Genomic DNA, 19,785 nt, shown 5'->3' with positions numbered 1-19,785 from the left:
TGGGACTGCGGTTGCAGGCAGCAGTGAAGAGCAGCAAGAGGTTTCCGTCCTGGCACCTTGGGTGTGGGAGAAATGGCCGAATGTTTGCAATGTGGGAGCTGGGCTCTGGCTGAAGTCACCAGTCTGGCTGAGTGTATGGTTGGCCTTTAGTATACTGGGGAAGCCCAGAGCCGTTGTGTTTGTGGTGCTGGGAATGCGGTTGCAGGGAGCAGTGAAGACCAGCAAGAGGTTTCCATCCTGGCACCTTGGGTGTGTGAGAAATTGCAGGACGTTTGCAATGTGGGAGCTGGGCTCTGGCTGAAGTCCCCAGTCTTGCCGAGTGCATGGTTGGCCTTTAGTATGCTGGGGAAGCCCAGAGCCATTGTGTTTGTGGTGCTGGGAATGCGGTTGCAGGGAGCAGTGAAGACCAGCAGGAGGTTTCCGTCCTGGCACCTTGGGTGTGGGAGAAATTGCTGGACGTTTGCAATGTGGGAGCTGGGCTCTGGCATAAGTCACCAGTCTGGCTGAGGGCATGGTTGGCCTTTACTAAGCCGGGGAAGACCAGTGCCATTGTGTTTTTCTGTCTGGGAATGAGGTTGCAGGGAGCAGTGAAGACCAGCAAGAGGTTTCCGTCCTGGCACCCTTGGTGTGGGAGAAATTGCTGGACGTTTTCATTTTTGGAGCTGTGCTCTGGCTTACGTCTCCACTGTGGCCGAGTGCATGGTTGACCTTTGGTATGCTGGGGAATCCCAGAGGCTTTTTGTTTTTGGGGCTGTGAATGCGGTTGCAGGGAGCAGTGAAGACCAGCAAGAACTTTATGTGCTGTCATTCTTTGCTGTGGGAGATATCGCTGGACGTTTGCAATGTGGGAGCTGGGCTCTGGCTGAAGTCACCAGTGTGGCCGAGTGCATGGTTGGCCTTTAGTATGCTGGGGAAGCCCAGAGCCGGTTTTTTTGTGTGTCTGGGAATGCGGTTGCAGGGAGCAGTGAAGACCAGCAAGAGGTTTCCATCCTGGCACCTTGGGTGTGGGAGAAATTGCTGGACGTTTGCAATGTGGGAGCTGGGCTCTTGCATAAGTCACCAGTCTGGCTGAGGGCATGGTTGGCCTTTACTAAGCCGGGGAGGCCCAGATCCATTGCATGCTTGGGGCTGTGAATGCGGTTGCAGGGAGCTGTGAAGACCAGGAACAGGTTTCCGTCCTGGCATCTTGGGTGTGGGAGAAATTGCTGGACGTTTGCAATGTGGGAGCTGGGCTCTGGCTGAAGTCACCAGTCTGGCCGAGTGCATGGTTGGCCTTTAGTATGCTGGGGAAGCCCAGAGCCGTTGTGTTTTTGTGTCTGGGACTGCGGTTGCAGGCAGCAGTGAAGAGCAGCAAGAGGTTTCCATCCTGGCACCTTGGGTGTGGGAGAAATGGCCGAATGTTTGCAATGTGGGAGCTGGGCTCTGGCTAAAGTCACCAGTCTGGCTGAGTGTATGGTTGGCTTTTAGTATACTGGGGAAGCCCAGAGCCATTGTGTTTGTGGTGCTGGGAATGCGGTTGCAGGGAGCAGTGAAGACCAGCAAGAGGTTTCCATCCTGGCACCTTGGGTGTGGGAGAAATTGCAGGACGTTTGCAATGTGGGAGCTGGGCTCTGGCTGAAGTCCCCAGTGTGGCCGAGTGCATGGTTGGCCTTTAGTATGCTGGGGAAGGCCAGAGCTGTTTTTTTTGTGGGGCTGGGAATGCGGTTGCAGGGAGCAGTGAAGACCAGCAAGAGGTTTCCATCCTGGCACCTTGGGTGTGGGAGAAATTGCTGGACGTTTGCAATGTGGGAGCTGGGCTCTGGCTGAAGTCACCAGTCTGGCCGAGTGCATGGTTGGCCTTTAGTATGCTGGGGAAGCCCAGAGCCGTTGTGTTTTTGTGTCTGGGACTGCGGTTGCAGGCAGCAGTGAAGAGCAGCAAGAGGTTTCCGTCCTGGCACCTTGGGTGTGGGAGAAATTGCAGGACGTTTGCAATGTGGGAGCTGGGCTCTGGCTGAAGTCCCCAGTCTGGCCGAGTGCATGTTTGGCCTTTACTATGCTGGGGAATCCCAGAGGCTTTTTCTTTTTGGGGCTGTGAATGCGGTTGCAGGGAGCAGTGAAGAGCAGCAAGAGGTTTCCATCCTGGCACCTTGGGTGTGGGAGAAATTGCAGGACGTTTGCAATGTGGGAGCTGGGCTCTGGCTGAAGTCCCCAGTGTGGCCGAGTGCATGTTTGGCCTTTAGTATGCTGGGGAAGCCCAGAGCTGTTTTTTTTGTGGGGCTGGGAATGCGGTTGCAGGGAGCAGTGAAGACCAGCAAGAGGTTTCCGTCCTGGCACCTTGGGTGTGGGAGAAATTGCTGGACGTTTGCAATGTGGGAGCTGGGCTCTGGCATAATTCACCAGTCTGGCTGAGGGCATGGTTGGCCTTTACTAAGCCGGGGAAGACCAGTGCCATTGTGTTTTTCTGTCTGGGAATGAGGTTGCAGGGAGCAGTGAAGACCAGGAACAGGTTTCCATCCTGGCACCTTGGGTGTGGGAGAAATTGATGGACGTTTTCATTTTTGGAGCTGTGCTCTGGCTTACGTCTCCAGTGTGGCCGAGTGCATGGTTGACGTTTGGTATGCTGGGGAATCCCAGAGGCTTTTTGTTTTTGGGGCTGTGAATGCGGTTGCAGGGAGCAGTGAAGACCAGCAAGAACTTTACGTGCTGTCCTTCTTTGCTGTGAGAGAAATCGCTGGACGTTTGCAATGTGGGAGCTGGGCTCTGGCTGAAGTCACCAGTGTGGCCGAGTGCGTGGTTGGCCTTTAGTATGCTGGGGAAGCCCAGAGCCGTTTTGTTTGTGGGGCTGGGAATGCGGTTGCAGGGAGCAGTGAAGACCAGGAACAGGTTTCCATCCTGACACCTTGGGTGTGGGAGAAATTGCTGGACGTTTGCAATGTCGGAGCTGGGCTCTGGCATAAGTCACCAGTCTGGCTGAGGGCATGGTTGCCCTTTACTAAGCCGGGGAGGCCCAGATCCATTGTATGCTTGGGGCTGTGAATGCGGTTGCAGGGAGCAGTGAAGACCAGCAAGAGGTTTCCATCCTGGCACCTTGGGTGTGGGAGAAATCGCCGAATGTTTGCAATGTGGGAGCTGGGCTCTGGCTGAAGTCACCAGTATGGCTGAGTGCATTGTTGGCCTTTAGTATGCTGGGGAAGACCAGAGCCATTGTGTTTTTCTGTCTGGGAATGAGGTTGCAGGGAGCAGTGAAGACCAGGAACAGGTTTCCGTCCTGGCCCCCTTGGTGTGGGAGAAATCGCTGGACGTTTTCATTTTTGGAGCTGTGCTGTGGCTTACGTCACCAGTGTGGCCGAGTGCGTGGTTGGCCTTTGGTATGCTGGGGAATCCCAGAGGCTTTTTGTTTTTGGGGCTGTGAATGCGGTTGCAGGGAGCAGTGAAGACCAGCAAGAACTTTACGTGCTGTCATTCTTTGCTGTGAGAGAAATCGCTGGACGTTTGCAATGTGGGAGCTGGGCTCTGGCTGAAGTCACCAGTGTGGCCGAGTGCGTGGTTGGCCTTTAGTATGCTGGGGAAGCCCAGAGCCGTTTTGTTTGTGGGGCTGGGAATGCGGTTGCAGGGAGCAGTGAAGACCAGCAAGAGGTTTCCATCCTGGCACCTTGGGTGTGGGAGAAATCGCTGGACGTTTGCAATGTGGGAGCTGGGCACTGGCTGAAGTCACCAGTGTGGCCGAGTGTATGGTTGGCCTTTAGTATGCTGGGGAAGCCCAGAGCCATTGTGTTTGTGGTGCTGGGAATGCGGTTGCAGGGAGCAGTGAAGACCAGCAGGAGGTTTCCGTCCTGGCACCTTGGGTGTGGGAGAAATTGCTGGACGTTTGCAATGTGGGAGCTGGGCTCTGGCATAAGTCACCAGTCTGGCTGAGGGCATGGTTGGCCTTTACTAAGCCGGGGAAGACCAGTGCCATTGTGTTTTTCTGTCTGGGAATGAGGTTGCAGGGAGCAGTGAAGACCAGCAAGAGGTTTCCGTCCTGGCACCTTGGGTGTGGGAGAAATTGCTGGACGTTTGCAATGTGGGAGCTGGGCTCTGGCATAAGTCACCAGTCTGGCTGAGGGCATGGTTGGCCTTTACTAAGCCGGGGAAGACCAGTGCCATTGTGTTTTTCTGTCTGGGAATGAGGTTGCAGGGAGCAGTGAAGACCAGCAAGAGGTTTCCGTCCTGGCACCCTTGGTGTGGGAGAAATTGCTGGACGTTTTCATTTTTGGAGCTGTGCTCTGGCTTACGTCTCCACTGTGGCCGAGTGCATGGTTGACCTTTGGTATGCTGGGGAATCCCAGAGGCTTTTTGTTTTTGGGGATGGGAATGCGGTTGCAGGGAGCAGTGAATTCCAGCAAGAACTTTACATGCTGTCATTCTTTGCTGTGGGAGAAATTGCTGGACGTTTCAATGTGGGAGCTGGGCTCTGGCTGAAGTCCCCAGTGTGGCCAAGTGCATGTTTGGCCTTTACTATGCTGGGGAAGGCCAGAGCTGCTTTGTTTGTGTGTCTGGGAATGCGGTTGCAGGGAGCTGTGAAGACCAGGAACAGGTTTCCGTCCTGGCACCTTGGGTGTGGGAGAAATTGCTGGACATTTGCAATGTGGGAGCTGGGCTCTGGCTGAAGTCACCAGTGTGGCCGAGTGCATGGTTGGCCTTTAGTATGCTGGGGAAGCCCAGAGCCGTTGTGTTTTTGTGTCTGGGACTGCGGTTGCAGGCAGCAGTGAAGAGCAGCAAGAGGTTTCCGTCCTGGCACCTTGGGTGTGGGAGAAATGGCCGAATGTTTGCAATGTGGGAGCTGGGCTCTGGCTGAAGTTACCAGTCTGGCTGAGTGTATGGTTGGCCTTTAGTATACTGGGGAAGCCTAGAGCCGTTGTGTTTGTGGTGCTGGGAATGCGGTTGCAGGGAGCAGTGAAGACCAGCAAGAGGTTTCCATCCTGGCACCTTGGATGTGGGAGAAATTGCAGGACGTTTGCAATGTGGGAGCTGGGCTCTGGCTGAAGTCCCCAGTCTTGCCGAGTGCATGTTTGGCCTTTAGTATGCTGGGGAAGGCCAGAGCTGTTTTTTTTGTGGGGCTGGGAATGCGGTTGCAGGGAGCAGTGAAGAGCAGCAAGAGGTTTCCGTCCTGGCACCTTGGGTGTGGGAGAAATTGCTGGACGTTTGCAATGTGGGAGCTGGGCTCTGGCATAAGTCACCAGTCTGGCTGAGGGCATGGTTGGCCTTTACTAAGCCGGGGAAGACCAGTGCCATTGTGTTTTTCTGTCTGGGAATGAGGTTGCAGGGAGCAGTGAAGACCAGGAACAGGTTTCCATCCTGGCACCTTGGGTGTGGGAGAAATTGATGGACGTTTTCATTTTTGGAGCTGTGCTCTGGCTTACGTCTCCAGTGTGGCCGAGTGCATGGTTGACCTTTGGTATGCTGGGGAATCCCAGAGGCTTTTTGTTTTTGGGGCTGTGAATGCGGTTGCAGGGAGCAGTGAAGACCAGCAAGAACTTTACGTGCTGTCATTCTTTGCTGTGAGAGAAATCGCTGGACGTTTGCAATGTGGGAGCTGGGCTCTGGCTGAAGTCACCAGTGTGGCCGAGTGCGTTGTTGGCCTTTAGTATGCTGGGGAAGCCCAGAGCCGTTTTGTTTGTGGGGCTGGGAATGCGGTTGCAGGGAGCAGTGAAGACCAGGAACAGGTTTCCATCCTGGCACCTTGGGTGTGGGAGAAATTGCTGGACGTTTGCAATGTGGGAGCTGGGCTCTGGCTGAAGTCACCAGTCTGGCTGAGGGCATGGTTGGCCTTTACTAAGCCGGGGAGGCCCAGATCCATTGTATGTTTGGGGCTGGGAATGCGGTTGCAGGGAGCAGTGAAGAGCAGCAAGAGGTTTCCATCCTGGCACCTTGGGTGTGGGAGAAATTGATGGACATTTGCAATGTGGGAGCTGGGCTCTGGCTGAAGTCACCAGTGTGGCTGAGTGCATTGTTGGCCTTTAGTATGCTGGGGAAGACCAGAGCCATTGTGTTTTTCTGTCTGGGAATGAGGTTGCAGGGAGCAGTGAAGACCAGGAACAGGTTTCCGTCCTGGCCCCCTTGGTGTGGGAGAAATCGCTGGACGTTTTCATTTTTGGAGCTGTGCTCTGGCTTACGTCACCAGTGTGGCCGAGTGCGTGGTTGGCCTTTGGTATGCTAGGGAATCCCAGATCTGCTTTGTTTGTGGGGCTGTGAATGCGGTTGCAGGGAGCAGTGAAGACCAGCAAGAACTTTACGTGCTGTCATTCTTTGCTGTGAGAGAAATCGCTGGACGTTTGCAATGTGGGAGCTGTGCTCTGGCTGAAGTCACCAGTGTGGCCGAGTGCGTGGTTGGCCTTTAGTATGCTGGGGAAGCCCAGAGCCGTTTTGTTTGTGGGGCTGGGAATGCGGTTGCAGGGAGCAGTGAAGACCAGCAAGAGGTTTCCATCCTGGCACCTTGGGTGTGGGAGAAATCGCTGGACGTTTGCAATGTGGGAGCTGGGCTCTGTCTGAAGTCACCAGTGTGGCCGAGTGTATGGTTGGCCTTTAGTATGCTGGGAAAGCCCAGAGCCATTGTGTTTGTGTGTCTGGGAATGCGGTTGCAGGGAGCAGTGAATTCCAGCAAGAACTTTACATGCTGTCATTCTTTGCTGTGGGAGAAATCGCTGGACGTTTGCAATGTGGGATCTGGGCTCTGGCTGAAGTCCCCAGTGTGGCCGAGTGCATGTTTGGCCTTTAGTATGCTGGGGAAGACCAGAGCCATTGTGTTTTTCTGTCTGGGAATGAGGTTGCAGGGAGCAGTGAAGACCAGGAACAGGTTTCCGTCCTGGCCCCCTTGGTGTGGGAGAAATCGCTGGACGTTTTAATTTTTGGAGCTGTGCTGTGGCTTACGTCACCAGTGTGGCCGAGTGCGTGGTTGGCCTTTGGTATGCTGGGGAAGCCCAGAGGCTTTTTGTTTTTGGGGCTGTGAATGCGGTTGCAGGGAGCAGTGAAGACCAGTAAGAACTTTACATGCTGTCATTCTTTGCTGTGAGAGAAATCGCTGGACGTTTGCAATGTGGGAGCTGGGCTCTGGCTGAAGTCACCAGTGTGGCCGAGTGCGTGGTTGGCCTTTAGTATGCTGGGGAAGCCCACAGCCGTTTTGTTTGTGGGGCTGGGAATGCGGTTGCAGGGAGCAGTGAAGACCAGCAAGAGGTTTCCATCCTGGCACCTTGGGTGTGGGAGAAATCGCTGGACATTTGCAATGTGGGAGCTGGGCTCTGGCTGAAGTCACCAGTGTGGCCGAGTGTATGGTTGGCCTTTAGTATGCTGGGAAAGCCCAGAGCCATTGTGTTTCTGGGGCTGGGAATGCGGTTGCAGGGAGCAGTGAATTCCAGCAAGAACTTTACATGCTGTCGTTCTTTGCTGTGGGAGAAATCGCTGGACGTTTGCAATGTGGGAGCTGGGCTCTGGCTGAAGTCCCCAGTCTGGCCGAGTGCATGTTTGGCCTTTACTATGCTGGGGAAGGCCAGAGCCGTTTTTTTTGTAGGGCTGGGCATGCGGTTTCAGGGAGCTGTGAAGACCAGGAACAGGTTTCCGTCCTGGCACCTTGGGTGTGGGAGAAATTGCTGGACGTTTGCAATGTGGGAGCTGGGCTCTGGCTGAAGTCACCAGTGTGGCCGAGTGCATGGTTGGCCTTTAGTATGCTGGGGAAGCCCAGAGCCGTTATGTTTTTGTGTCTGGGACTGCGGTTGCAGGCAGCAGTGAAGAGCAGCAAGAGGTTTCCGTCCTGGCACCTTGGGTGTGGGAGAAATGGCCGAATGTTTGCAATGTGGGAGCTGGGCTCTGGCTAAAGTCACCAGTCTGGCTGAGTGTATGGTTGGCCTTTAGTATACTGGGGAAGCCCAGAGCCGTTGTGTTTGTGGTGCTGGGAATGCGGTTGCAGGGAGCAGTGAAGACCAGCAAGAGGTTTCCATCCTGGCACCTTGGGTGTGGGAGAAATTGCAGGACGTTTGCAATGTGGGAGCTGGGCTCTGGCTGAGGTCCCCAGTCTTGCCGAGTGCATGGTTGGCCTTTAGTATGCTGGGGAAGCCCAGAGCCATTGTGTTTGTGGTGCTGGGAATGCGGTTGCAGGGAGCAGTGAAGACCAGCAGGAGGTTTCCGTCCTGGCACCTTGGGTGTGGGAGAAATTGCTGGACGTTTGCAATGTGGGAGCTGGGCTCTGGCATAAGTCACCAGTCTGGCTGAGGGCATGGTTGGCCTTTACTAAGCCGGGGAAGACCAGTGCCATTGTGTTTTTCTGTCTGTGAATGAGGTTGCAGGGAGCAGTGAAGACCAGCAAGAGGTTTCCGTCCTGGCACCCTTGGTGTGGGAGAAATTGCTGGACGTTTTCATTTTTGGAGCTGTGCTCTGGCTTACGTCTCCACTGTGGCCGAGTGCATGGTTGACCTTTGGTATGCTGGGGAATCCCAGAGGCTTTTTGTTTTTGGGGCTGTGAATGCGGTTGCAGGGAGCAGTGAAGACCAGCAAGAACTTTACGTGCTGTCATTCTTTGCTGTGGGAGATATCGCTGGACGTTTGCAATGTGGGAGCTGGGCTCTGGCTGAAGTCACCAGTGTGGCCGAGTGCATGGTTGGCCTTTAGTATGCTGGGGAAGCCCAGAGCCGTTTTTTTTGTGTGTCTGGGAATGCGGTTGCAGGGAGCAGTGAAGAGCAGCAAGAGGTTTCCGTCCTGGCACCTTGGGTGTGGGAGAAATTGCTCGACGTTTCAATGTGGGAGCTGGGCTCTTGCATAAGTCACCAGTCTGGCTGAGGGCATGGTTGGCCTTTACTAAGCCGGGGAGGCCCAGATCCATTGCATGCTTGGGGCTGTGAATGCGGTTGCAGGGAGCAGTGAAGACCAGCAAGAGGTTTCCGTCCTGGCATCTTGGGTGTGGGAGAAATTGCTGGACGTTTGCAATGTGGGAGCTGGGCTCTGGCTGAAGTCACCAGTCTGGCCGAGTGCATGGTTGGCCTTTAGAATGCTGGGGAAGCCCAGAGCCGTTGTGTTTTTGTGTCTGGGACTGCGGTTGCAGGCAGCAGTGAAGACCAGCAAGAGGTTTCCATCCTGGCACCTTGGGTGTGGGAGAAATTGCAGGACGTTTGCAATGTGGGAGCTGGGCTCTGGCTGAAGTCCCCAGTGTGGCCGAGTGCATGTTTGGCCTTTAGTATGCTGGGGAAGCCCAGAGCTGTTTTTTTTGTGGGGCTGGGAATGCGGTTGCAGGGAGCAGTGAAGACCAGCAAGAGGTTTCCATCCTGGCACCTTGGGTGTGGGAGAAATTGCTGGACGTTTGCAATGTGGGAGCTGGGCTCTGGCTGAAGTCACCAGTCTGGCCGAGTGCGTGGTTGGCCTTTAGTATGCTGGGGAAGCCCAGAGCCGTTGTGTTTTTGTGTCTGGGACTGCGGTTGCAGGCAGCAGTGAAGACCAGCAAGAGGTTTCCGTCCTGGCACCTTGGGTGTGGGAGAAATTGCAGGACGTTTGCAATGTGGGAGCTGTGCTCTGGCTGAAGTCACCAGTGTGGCCGAGTGCGTGGTTGGCCTTTAGTATGCTGGGGAAGCCCAGAGCCGTTTTGTTTGTGGGGCTGGGAATGCGGTTGCAGGGAGCAGTGAAGAGCAGCAAGAGGTTTCCATCCTGGCACCTTGGGTGTGGGAGAAATTGCAGGACGTTTGCAATGTGGGAGCTGGGCACTGGCTGAAGTCACCAGTGTGGCCGAGTGTATGGTTGGCCTTTAGTATGCTGGGGAAGCCCAGAGCCATTGTGTTTGTGTGTCTGGGAATGCGGTTGCAGGGAGCAGTGAATTCCAGCAAGAACTTTACATGCTGTCATTCTTTGCTGTGGGAGAAATCGCTGGACGTTTGCAATGTGGGAGCTGGGCTCTGGCTGAAGTCCCCAGTCTGGCCGAGTGCATGGTTGGCCTTTAGTATGCTGGGGAAGCCCAGAGCCGTTGTGTTTTTGTGTCTGGGACTGCGGTTGCAGGCAGCAGTGAAGAGCAGCAAGAGGTTTCCATCCTGGCACCTTGGGTGTGGGAGAAATGGCCGAATGTTTGCAATGTGGGAGCTGGGCTCTGGCTAAAGTCACCAGTCTGGCTGAGTGTATGGTTGGCTTTTAGTATACTGGGGAAGCCCAGAGCCATTGTGTTTGTGGTGCTGGGAATGCGGTTGCAGGGAGCAGTGAAGAGCAGCAAGAGGTTTCCATCCTGGCACCTTGGGTGTGGGAGAAATTGCAGGACGTTTGCAATGTGGGAGCTGGGCTCTGGCTGAAGTCCCCAGTGTGGCCGAGTGCATGTTTGGCCTTTACTATGCTGGGGAAGGCCAGAGCTGTTTTTTTTGTGGGGCTGGGAATGCGGTTGCAGGGAGCAGTGAAGACCAGGAACAGGTTTCCGTCCTGGCACCCTTGGTGTGGGAGAAATTGCTGGACGTTTGCAATGTGGGAGCTGGGCTCTGGCTGAAGTCCCCAGTGTGGCCGAGTGCGTGGTTGGCCTTTAGTATGCTGGGGAAGCCCAGAGCCGTTTTGTTTTTGGGGCTGGGAATGCTGTTGCAGGGAGCAGTGAAGAGCAGCAAGAGGTTTCCGTCCTGGCACCTTGGGTGTGGGAGAAATTGCTGGACGTTTGCAATGTGGGAGCTGGGCTCTGGCATAAGTCACCAGTCTGGCCGAGTGCATGGTTGGCCTTTAGTATGCTGGGGAAGCCCAGAGCCATTGTGTTTTTGTGTCTGGGACTGCGGTTGCAGGCAGCAGTGAAGAGCAGCAAGAGGTTTCCTTCCTGTCTCCTTGGGTGTGGGAGAAATGGCCGAATCTTTGCAGTGTGGGAGCTGGGCTCTGGCTGAAGTCACCAGTCTGGCTGAGTGCATGTTTGGCCTTTAGTATACTGGGGAAGCCCAGAGCCGTTGTGTTTGTGGTGCTGGGAATGCGGTTGCAGGGAGCCGTGAAGACCAGCAAGAGGTTTCCGTCCTGGCACCTTGGGTGTGGGAGAAATTGCAGGACGTTTGCAATGTGGGAGCTGGGCTCTGGCTGAAGTCCCCAGTGTGGCCGAGTGCATGGTTGGCCTTTAGTATGCTGGGGAAGCCCAGAGCTGCTTTGTTTGTGGGGATGGGAATGCGGTTGCAGGGAGCAGTGAAGACCAGCAAGAGGTTTCCGTCCTGGCACCTTGGGTGTGGGAGAAATTGCTGGACGTTTCAATGTGGGAGCTGGGCTCTGGCATAAGTCACCAGTCTGGCTGAGGGCATGGTTGGCCTTTACTAAGCCGGGGAGGCCCAGATCCATTGTATGTTTGGGGCTGTTAATGCGGTTGCAGGGAGCAGTGAAGAGCAGCAAGAGGTTTCCATCCTGGCACCTTGGGTGTGGGAGAAATCGCTGGACGTTTGCAATATGGGAGCTGGGCTCTGGCTGAAGTCACCAGTGTGGCTTAGTGCATGGTTGGCCTTTAGTACGCTGGGGAAAGCCAGAGCAGCTTTGTTTGTGGGGCTGGGAATGCGGTTGCAGGGAGCAGTGAAGACCAGCAAGAGGTTTCCATCCTGGCACCTTTGGTGTGGGGGAAATTACTGGACGTTTGCAATGTGGGAGCTGGGCTCTGGCTGAAGTCCCCAGTGTGGCCGAGTGCATGGTTGGCCTTTAGTATGCTGGGGAAGCCCAGAGCTGTTTTTTTTGTGGGGCTGGGAATGCGGTTGCAGGGAGCAGTGAAGACCAGCAAGAGGTTTCCGTCCTGGCACCTTGGGTGTGGGAGAAATTGCTGGACGTTTGCAATGTGGGAGCTGGGCTCTGGCTGAAGTCACCAGTGTGGCTGAGGGCATGGTTGGCCTTTAGTATGCTGGGGAAGCCCAGAGCCGTTGTGTTTGTGTGTCTGGGACTGCGGTTGCAGGGAGCAGTGAAGAGAAGCAAGAGGTTTCCGTCCTGGCACCTTGGGTGTGGGAGAAATTGCAGGACGTTTGCAATGTGGGAGCTGGGCTCTGGCTGAAGTCACCAGTGTGGCCGAGTGCATGGTTGGCCTTTAGTATGCTGCGGAAGCCCAGAGCTGCTTTGTTTGTGGGGCTGGGAATGCGGTTGCAGGGAGCAGTGAAGACCAGCAAGAGGTTTCCCTCCTGGCACCTTGGGTGTGGGAGAAATTGCTGGACGTTTCAATGTGGGAGCTGGGCTCTGGCATAAGTCACCAGTCTGGCTGAGGGCATGGTTGGCCTTTACTAAGCCGGGGAGGCCCAGATCCATTGTATGTTTGGGGCTGTGAATGCTGTTGCAGGGAGCAGTGAAGACCAGGAACAGGTTTCCGTCCTGGCACCTTGGGTGTGGGAGAAATTCCTGGACGTTTCAATGTGGGAGCTGGGCTCTGGCTTACGTCACCAGTGTGGCCGAGTGCATGGTTGACCTTTGGTATGCTGGGGAATCCCAGAGGCTTTTTGTTTTTGGGGCTGTGAATGCGGTTGCAGGGAGCAGTGAAGACCAGCAAGAACTTTACGTGCTGTCATTCTTTGCTGTGAGAGAAATCGCTGGACGTTTGCAATGTGGGAGCTGGGCTCTGGCTGAAGTCCCCAGTGTGGCCGAGTGCATGGTTGGCCTTTAGTATGCTGGGGAAGCCCAGAGCCGTTTTTTTTGTGGGGCTGGGAATGCGGTTGCAGGGAGCAGTGAAGGCCAGCAAGAGGTTTCCTTCCTGGCACCTTGGGTGTGGGAGAAATGGCCGAATCTTTGCAGTGTGGGAGCTGGGCTCTGGCTGAAGTCACCAGTCTGGCTGAGTGCATGTTTGGCCTTTAGTATACTGGGGAAGCCCAGAGCCGTTGTGTTTGTGGTGCTGGGAATGCGGTTGCAGGGAGCCGTGAAGACCAGCAAGAGGTTTCCGTCCTGGCACCTTGGGTGTGGGAGAAATTGCAGGACGTTTGCAATGTGGGAGCTGGGCTCTGGCTGAAGTCCCCAGTGTGGCCGAGTGCGTGGTTGGCCTTTACTATGCTGGGGAAGGTCAGAGCCATTTTGTTTGTGGGGCTGGGAATGCGGTTGCAGGGAGCAGTGAAGACCAGCAAGAGGTTTCCGTCCTGTCTCCTTGGGTGTGGGAGAAATGGTCGAATGTTTGCAATGTGGGAGCTGGGCTCTGGCATAAGTCACCAGTCTGGCTGAGGGCATGGTTGGCCTTTACTAAGCCGGGGAGGCCCAGATCCATTGTATGTTTGGGGCTGTTAATGCGGTTGCAGGGAGCAGTGAAGAGCAGCAAGAGGTTTCCATCCTGGCACCTTGGGTGTGGGAGAAATCGCTGGACGTTTGCAATATGGGAGCTGGGCTCTGGCTGAAGTCACCAGTGTGGCTTAGTGCATGGTTGGCCTTTAGTACGCTGGGGAAAGCCAGAGCTGCTTTGTTTGTGGGGCTGGGAATGCGGTTGCAGGGAGCAGTGAAGACCAGCAAGAGGTTTCCATCCTGGCACCTTTGGTGTGGGAGAAATTGCTGGACGTTTGCAATGTGGGAGCTGGGCTCTGGCTGAAGTCCCCAGTGTGGCCGAGTGCATGGTTGGCCTTTAGTATGCTGGGGAAGGCCAGAGCTGGTTTTTTTGTGGGGCTGGGAATGCGGTTGCAGGGAGCAGTGAAGACCAGCAAGAGGTTTCCGTCCTGGCACCTTGGGTGTGGGAGAAATTGCTGGACGTTTGCAATGTGGGAGCTGGGCTCTGGCTGAAGTCACCAGTGTGGCCGAGTGCATGGTTGGCCTTTAGTATGCTGGGGAAGCCCAGAGCCGTTGTGTTTTTGTGTCTGGGACTGCGGTTGCAGGGAGCAGTGAAGAGAAGCAAGAGGTTTCCGTCCTGGCACCTTGGGTGTGGGAGAAATTGCAGGACGTTTGCAATGTGGGAGCTGGGCTCTGGCTGAAGTCACCAGTGTGGCCGAGTGCATGGTTGGCCTTTAGTATGCTGCGGAAGCCCAGAGCTGCTTTGTTTCTGGGGCTGGGAATGCGGTTGCAGGGAGCAGTGAAGACCAGCAAGAGGTTTCCGTCCTGGCACCTTGGGTGTGGGAGAAATTGCAGGACGTTTGCAATGTGGGAGCTGGGCTCTGGCATAAGTCACCAGTCTGGCTGAGGGCATGGTTGGCCTTTACTAAGCCGGGGAGGCCCAGATCCATTGTATGTTTGGGGCTGTGAATGCTGTTGCAGGGAGCAGTGAAGACCAGCAAGAGGTTTCCATCCTGGCACCTTGGGTGTGGGAGAAATTCCTGGACGTTTCAATGTGGGAGCTGGGCTCTGGCTTACGTCACCAGTGTGGCCGAGTGCATGGTTGACCTTTGGTATGCTGGGGAATCCCAGAGGCTTTTTGTTTTTGGGGCTGTGAATGCGGTTGCAGGGAGCAGTGAAGAGCAGCAAGAACTTTACGTGCTGTCATTCTTTGCTGTGAGAGAAATCGCTGGACGTTTGCAATGTGGGAGCTGGGCTCTGGCTGAAGTCCCCAGTGTGGCCGAGTGCGTGATTGGCCTTTACTATGCTGGGGAAGCCCAGAGCCGTTTTTTTTGTGGGGCTGGGAATGCGGTTGCAGGGAGCAGTGAAGAGCAGCAAGAGGTTTCCATCCTGGCACCTTGGGTGTGGGAGAAATTGCTGGACGTTTCAATGTGGGAGCTGGGCTCTGGCATAAGTCACCAGTCTGGCTGAGGGCATGGTTGGCCTTTACTAAGCCGGGGAGGCCCAGATCCATTGTATGTTTGGGACTGTGAATGCTGTTGCAGGGAGCAGTGAAGACCAGCAAGAGGTTTCCATCCTGGCACGTTGGGTGTGGGAGAAATTGCTGGACGTTTGCAATGTGGGAGCTGGGCTCTGGCATAAGTCACCAGTGTGGCTGAGGGCATGGTTGGCCTTTACTAAGCCGGGGAAGACCAGTGCCATTGTGTTTTTCTGTCTGGGAATGAGGTTGCAGGGAGCAGTGAAGACCAGGAACAGGTTTCCGTCCTGGCACCTTGTGTGTGGGAGAAATTGCTGGACGTTTGCAATGTGGGAGCTGGGCTCTGGCTGAAGTCACCAGTGTGGCCGAGTGCATGGTTGGCCTTTAGTATGCTGGGGAAGCCCAGAGCCATTGTGTTTTTGTGTCTGGGACTGCAGTTGCAGGCAGCAGTGAAGAGCAGCAAGAGGTTTCCGTCCTGGCACCTTGGGTGTGGGAGAAATGGCCGAATGTTTGCAATGTGGGAGCTGGGCTCTGGCTAAAGTCACCAGTCTGGCTGAGTGTATGGTTGGCTTTTAGTATACTGGGGAAGCCCAGAGCCATTGTGTTTGTGGTGCTGGGAATGCGGTTGCAGGGAGCAGTGAAGACCAGCAAGAGGTTTCCATCCTGGCACCTTGGGTGTGGGAGAAATTGCAGGACGTTTGCAATGTGGGAGCTGGGCTCTGGCTGAAGTCCCCAGTGTGGCCGAGTGCATGGTTGGCCTTTAGTATGCTGGGGAAGGCCAGAGCTGTTTTTTTTGTGGGGCTGGGAATGCGGTTGCAGGGAGCAGTGAAGACCAGCAAGAGGTTTCCATCCTGGCACCTTGGGTGTGGGAGAAATTGCTGGACGTTTGCAATGTGGGAGCTGGGCTCTGGCTGAAGTCACCAGTCTGGCCGAGTGCGTGGTTGGCCTTTAGTATGCTGGGGAAGCCCAGAGCCGTTGTGTTTTTGTGTCTGGGACTGCGGTTGCAGGCAGCAGTGAAGAGCAGCAAGAGGTTTCCGTCCTGGCACCTTGGGTGTGGGAGAAATTGCAGGACGTTTGCAATGTGGGAGCTGGGCTCTGGCTGAAGTCCCCAGTCTGGCCGAGTGCATGTTTGGCCTTTACTATGCTGGGGAATCCCAGAGGCTTTTTCTTTTTGGGGCTGTGAATGCGGTTGCAGGGAGCAGTGAAGAGCAGCAAGAGGTTTCCATCCTGGCACCTTGGGTGTGGGAGAAATTGCAGGACGTTTCAATGTGGGAGCTGGGCTCTGGCTTACGTCACCAGTGTGGCCGAGTGCATGGTTGACCTTTGGTATGCTGGGGAATCCCAGAGGCTTTTTGTTTTTGGGGCTGTGAATGCGGTTGCAGGGAGCAGTGAAGACCAGCAAGAACTTTACGTGCTGTCATTCTTTGCTGTGAGAGAAATCGCTGGACGTTTGCAATGTGGGAGCTGGGCTCTGGCTGAAGTCCCCAGTGTGGCCGAGTGCATGGTTGGCCTTTAGTATGCTGGGGAAGCCCAGAGCCGTTTTTTTTGTGGGGCTGGGAATGCGGTTGCAGGGAGCAGTGAAGGCCAGCAAGAGGTTTCCTTCCTGGCACCTTGGGTGTGGGAGAAATGGCCGAATCTTTGCAGTGTGGGAGCTGGGCTCTGGCTGAAGTCACCAGTCTGGCTGAGTGCATGTTTGGCCTTTAGTATACTGGGGAAGCCCAGAGCCGTTGTGTTTGTGGTGCTGGGAATGCGGTTGCAGGGAGCCGTGAAGACCAGCAAGAGGTTTCCGTCCTGGCACCTTGGGTGTGGGAGAAATTGCAGGACGTTTGCAATGTGGGAGCTGGGCTCTGGCTGAAGTCCCCAGTGTGGCCGAGTGCGTGGTTGGCCTTTACTATGCTGGGGAAGGTCAGAGCCATTTTGTTTGTGGGGCTGGGAATGCGGTTGCAGGGAGCAGTGAAGACCAGCAAGAGGTTTCCGTCCTGTCTCCTTGGGTGTGGGAGAAATGGTCGAATGTTTGCAATGTGGGAGCTGGGCTCTGGCATAAGTCACCAGTCTGGCTGAGGGCATGGTTGGCCTTTACTAAGCCGGGGAGGCCCAGATCCATTGTATGTTTGGGGCTGTTAATGCGGTTGCAGGGAGCAGTGAAGAGCAGCAAGAGGTTTCCATCCTGGCACCTTGGGTGTGGGAGAAATCGCTGGACGTTTGCAATATGGGAGCTGGGCTCTGGCTGAAGTCACCAGTGTGGCTTAGTGCATGGTTGGCCTTTAGTACGCTGGGGAAAGCCAGAGCTGCTTTGTTTGTGGGGCTGGGAATGCGGTTGCAGGGAGCAGTGAAGACCAGCAAGAGGTTTCCATCCTGGCACCTTTGGTGTGGGAGAAATTGCTGGACGTTTGCAATGTGGGAGCTGGGCTCTGGCTGAAGTCCCCAGTGTGGCCGAGTGCATGGTTGGCCTTTAGTATGCTGGGGAAGGCCAGAGCTGGTTTTTTTGTGGGGCTGGGAATGCGGTTGCAGGGAGCAGTGAAGACCAGCAAGAGGTTTCCGTCCTGGCACCTTGGGTGTGGGAGAAATTGCTGGACGTTTGCAATGTGGGAGCTGGGCTCTGGCTGAAGTCACCAGTGTGGCCGAGTGCATGGTTGGCCTTTAGTATGCTGGGGAAGCCCAGAGCCGTTGTGTTTTTGTGTCTGGGACTGCGGTTGCAGGGAGCAGTGAAGAGAAGCAAGAGGTTTCCGTCCTGGCACCTTGGGTGTGGGAGAAATTGCAGGACGTTTGCAATGTGGGAGCTGGGCTCTGGCTGAAGTCACCAGTGTGGCCGAGTGCATGGTTGGCCTTTAGTATGCTGCGGAAGCCCAGAGCTGCTTTGTTTCTGGGGCTGGGAATGCGGTTGCAGGGAGCAGTGAAGACCAGCAAGAGGTTTCCGTCCTGGCACCTTGGGTGTGGGAGAAATTGCAGGACGTTTGCAATGTGGGAGCTGGGCTCTGGCATAAGTCACCAGTCTGGCTGAGGGCATGGTTGGCCTTTACTAAGCCGGGGAGGCCCAGATCCATTGTATGTTTGGGGCTGTGAATGCTGTTGCAGGGAGCAGTGAAGACCAGCAAGAGGTTTCCATCCTGGCACCTTGGGTGTGGGAGAAATTCCTGGACGTTTCAATGTGGGAGCTGGGCTCTGGCTTACGTCACCAGTGTGGCCGAGTGCATGGTTGACCTTTGGTATGCTGGGGAATCCCAGAGGCTTTTTGTTTTTGGGGCTGTGAATGCGGTTGCAGGGAGCAGTGAAGAGCAGCAAGAACTTTACGTGCTGTCATTCTTTGCTGTGAGAGAAATCGCTGGACGTTTGCAATGTGGGAGCTGGGCTCTGGCTGAAGTCCCCAGTGTGGCCGAGTGCGTGATTGGCCTTTACTATGCTGGGGAAGCCCAGAGCCGTTTTTTTTGTGGGGCTGGGAATGCGGTTGCAGGGAGCAGTGAAGAGCAGCAAGAGGTTTCCATCCTGGCACCTTGGGTGTGGGAGAAATTGCTGGACGTTTCAATGTGGGAGCTGGGCTCTGGCATAAGTCACCAGTCTGGCTGAGGGCATGGTTGGCCTTTACTAAGCCGGGGAGGCCCAGATCCATTGTATGTTTGGGACTGTGAATGCTGTTGCAGGGAGCAGTGAAGACCAGCAAGAGGTTTCCATCCTGGCACGTTGGGTGTGGGAGAAATTGCTGGACGTTTGCAATGTGGGAGCTGGGCTCTGGCATAAGTCACCAGTGTGGCTGAGGGCATGGTTGGCCTTTACTAAGCCGGGGAAGACCAGTGCCATTGTGTTTTTCTGTCTGGGAATGAGGTTGCAGGGAGCAGTGAAGACCAGGAACAGGTTTCCGTCCTGGCACCTTGTGTGTGGGAGAAATTGCTGGACGTTTGCAATGTGGGAGCTGGGCTCTGGCTGAAGTCACCAGTGTGGCCGAGTGCATGGTTGGCCTTTAGTATGCTGGGGAAGCCCAGAGCCATTGTGTTTTTGTGTCTGGGACTGCAGTTGCAGGCAGCAGTGAAGAGCAGCAAGAGGTTTCCGTCCTGGCACCTTGGGTGTGGGAGAAATGGCCGAATGTTTGCAATGTGGGAGCTGGGCTCTGGCTAAAGTCACCAGTCTGGCTGAGTGTATGGTTGGCTTTTAGTATACTGGGGAAGCCCAGAGCCATTGTGTTTGTGGTGCTGGGAATGCGGTTGCAGGGAGCAGTGAAGACCAGCAAGAGGTTTCCATCCTGGCACCTTGGGTGTGGGAGAAATTGCAGGACGTTTGCAATGTGGGAGCTGGGCTCTGGCTGAAGTCCCCAGTGTGGCCGAGTGCATGGTTGGCCTTTAGTATGCTGGGGAAGGCCAGAGCTGGTTTTTTTGTGGGGCTGGGAATGCGGTTGCAGGGAGCAGTGAAGACCAGCAAGAGGTTTCCATCCTGGCACCTTGGGTGTGGGAGAAATTGCTGGACGTTTGCAATGTGGGAGCTGGGCTCTGGCTGAAGTCACCAGTCTGGCCGAGTGCGTGGTTGGCCTTTAGTATGCTGGGGAAGCCCAGAGCCGTTGTGTTTTTGTGTCTGGGACTGCGGTTGCAGGCAGCAGTGAAGAGCAGCAAGAGGTTTCCGTCCTGGCACCTTGGGTGTGGGAGAAATTGCAGGACGTTTGCAATGTGGGAGCTGGGCTCTGGCTGAAGTCCCCAGTCTGGCCGAGTGCATGTTTGGCCTTTACTATGCTGGGGAATCCCAGAGGCTTTTTCTTTTTGGGGCTGTGAATGCGGTTGCAGGGAGCAGTGAAGAGCAGCAAGAGGTTTCCATCCTGGCACCTTGGGTGTGGGAGAAATTGCAGGACGTTTGCAATGTGGGAGCTGGGCTCTGGCTGAAGTCCCCAGTGTGGCCGAGTGCATGTTTGGCCTTTAGTATGCTGGGGAAGCCCAGAGCTGTTTTTTTTGTGGGGCTGGGAATGCGGTTGCAGGGAGCAGTGAAGACCAGCAAGAGGTTTCCGTCCTGGCACCTTGGGTGTGGGAGAAATTGCTGGACGTTTGCAATGTGGGAGCTGGGCTCTGGCATAATTCACCAGTCTGGCTGAGGGCATGGTTGGCCTTTACTAAGCCGGGGAAGACCAGTGCCATTGTGTTTTTCTGTCTGGGAATGAGGTTGCAGGGAGCAGTGAAGACCAGGAACAG

This window comes from Platalea leucorodia, assembly GCF_965183815.1.
Source record: "Platalea leucorodia genome assembly, chromosome: 12".
Classification (NCBI taxonomy): Eukaryota; Metazoa; Chordata; class Aves; order Pelecaniformes; family Threskiornithidae; genus Platalea; species Platalea leucorodia.
Note: the sequence above shows the minus strand (reverse complement) of the source record.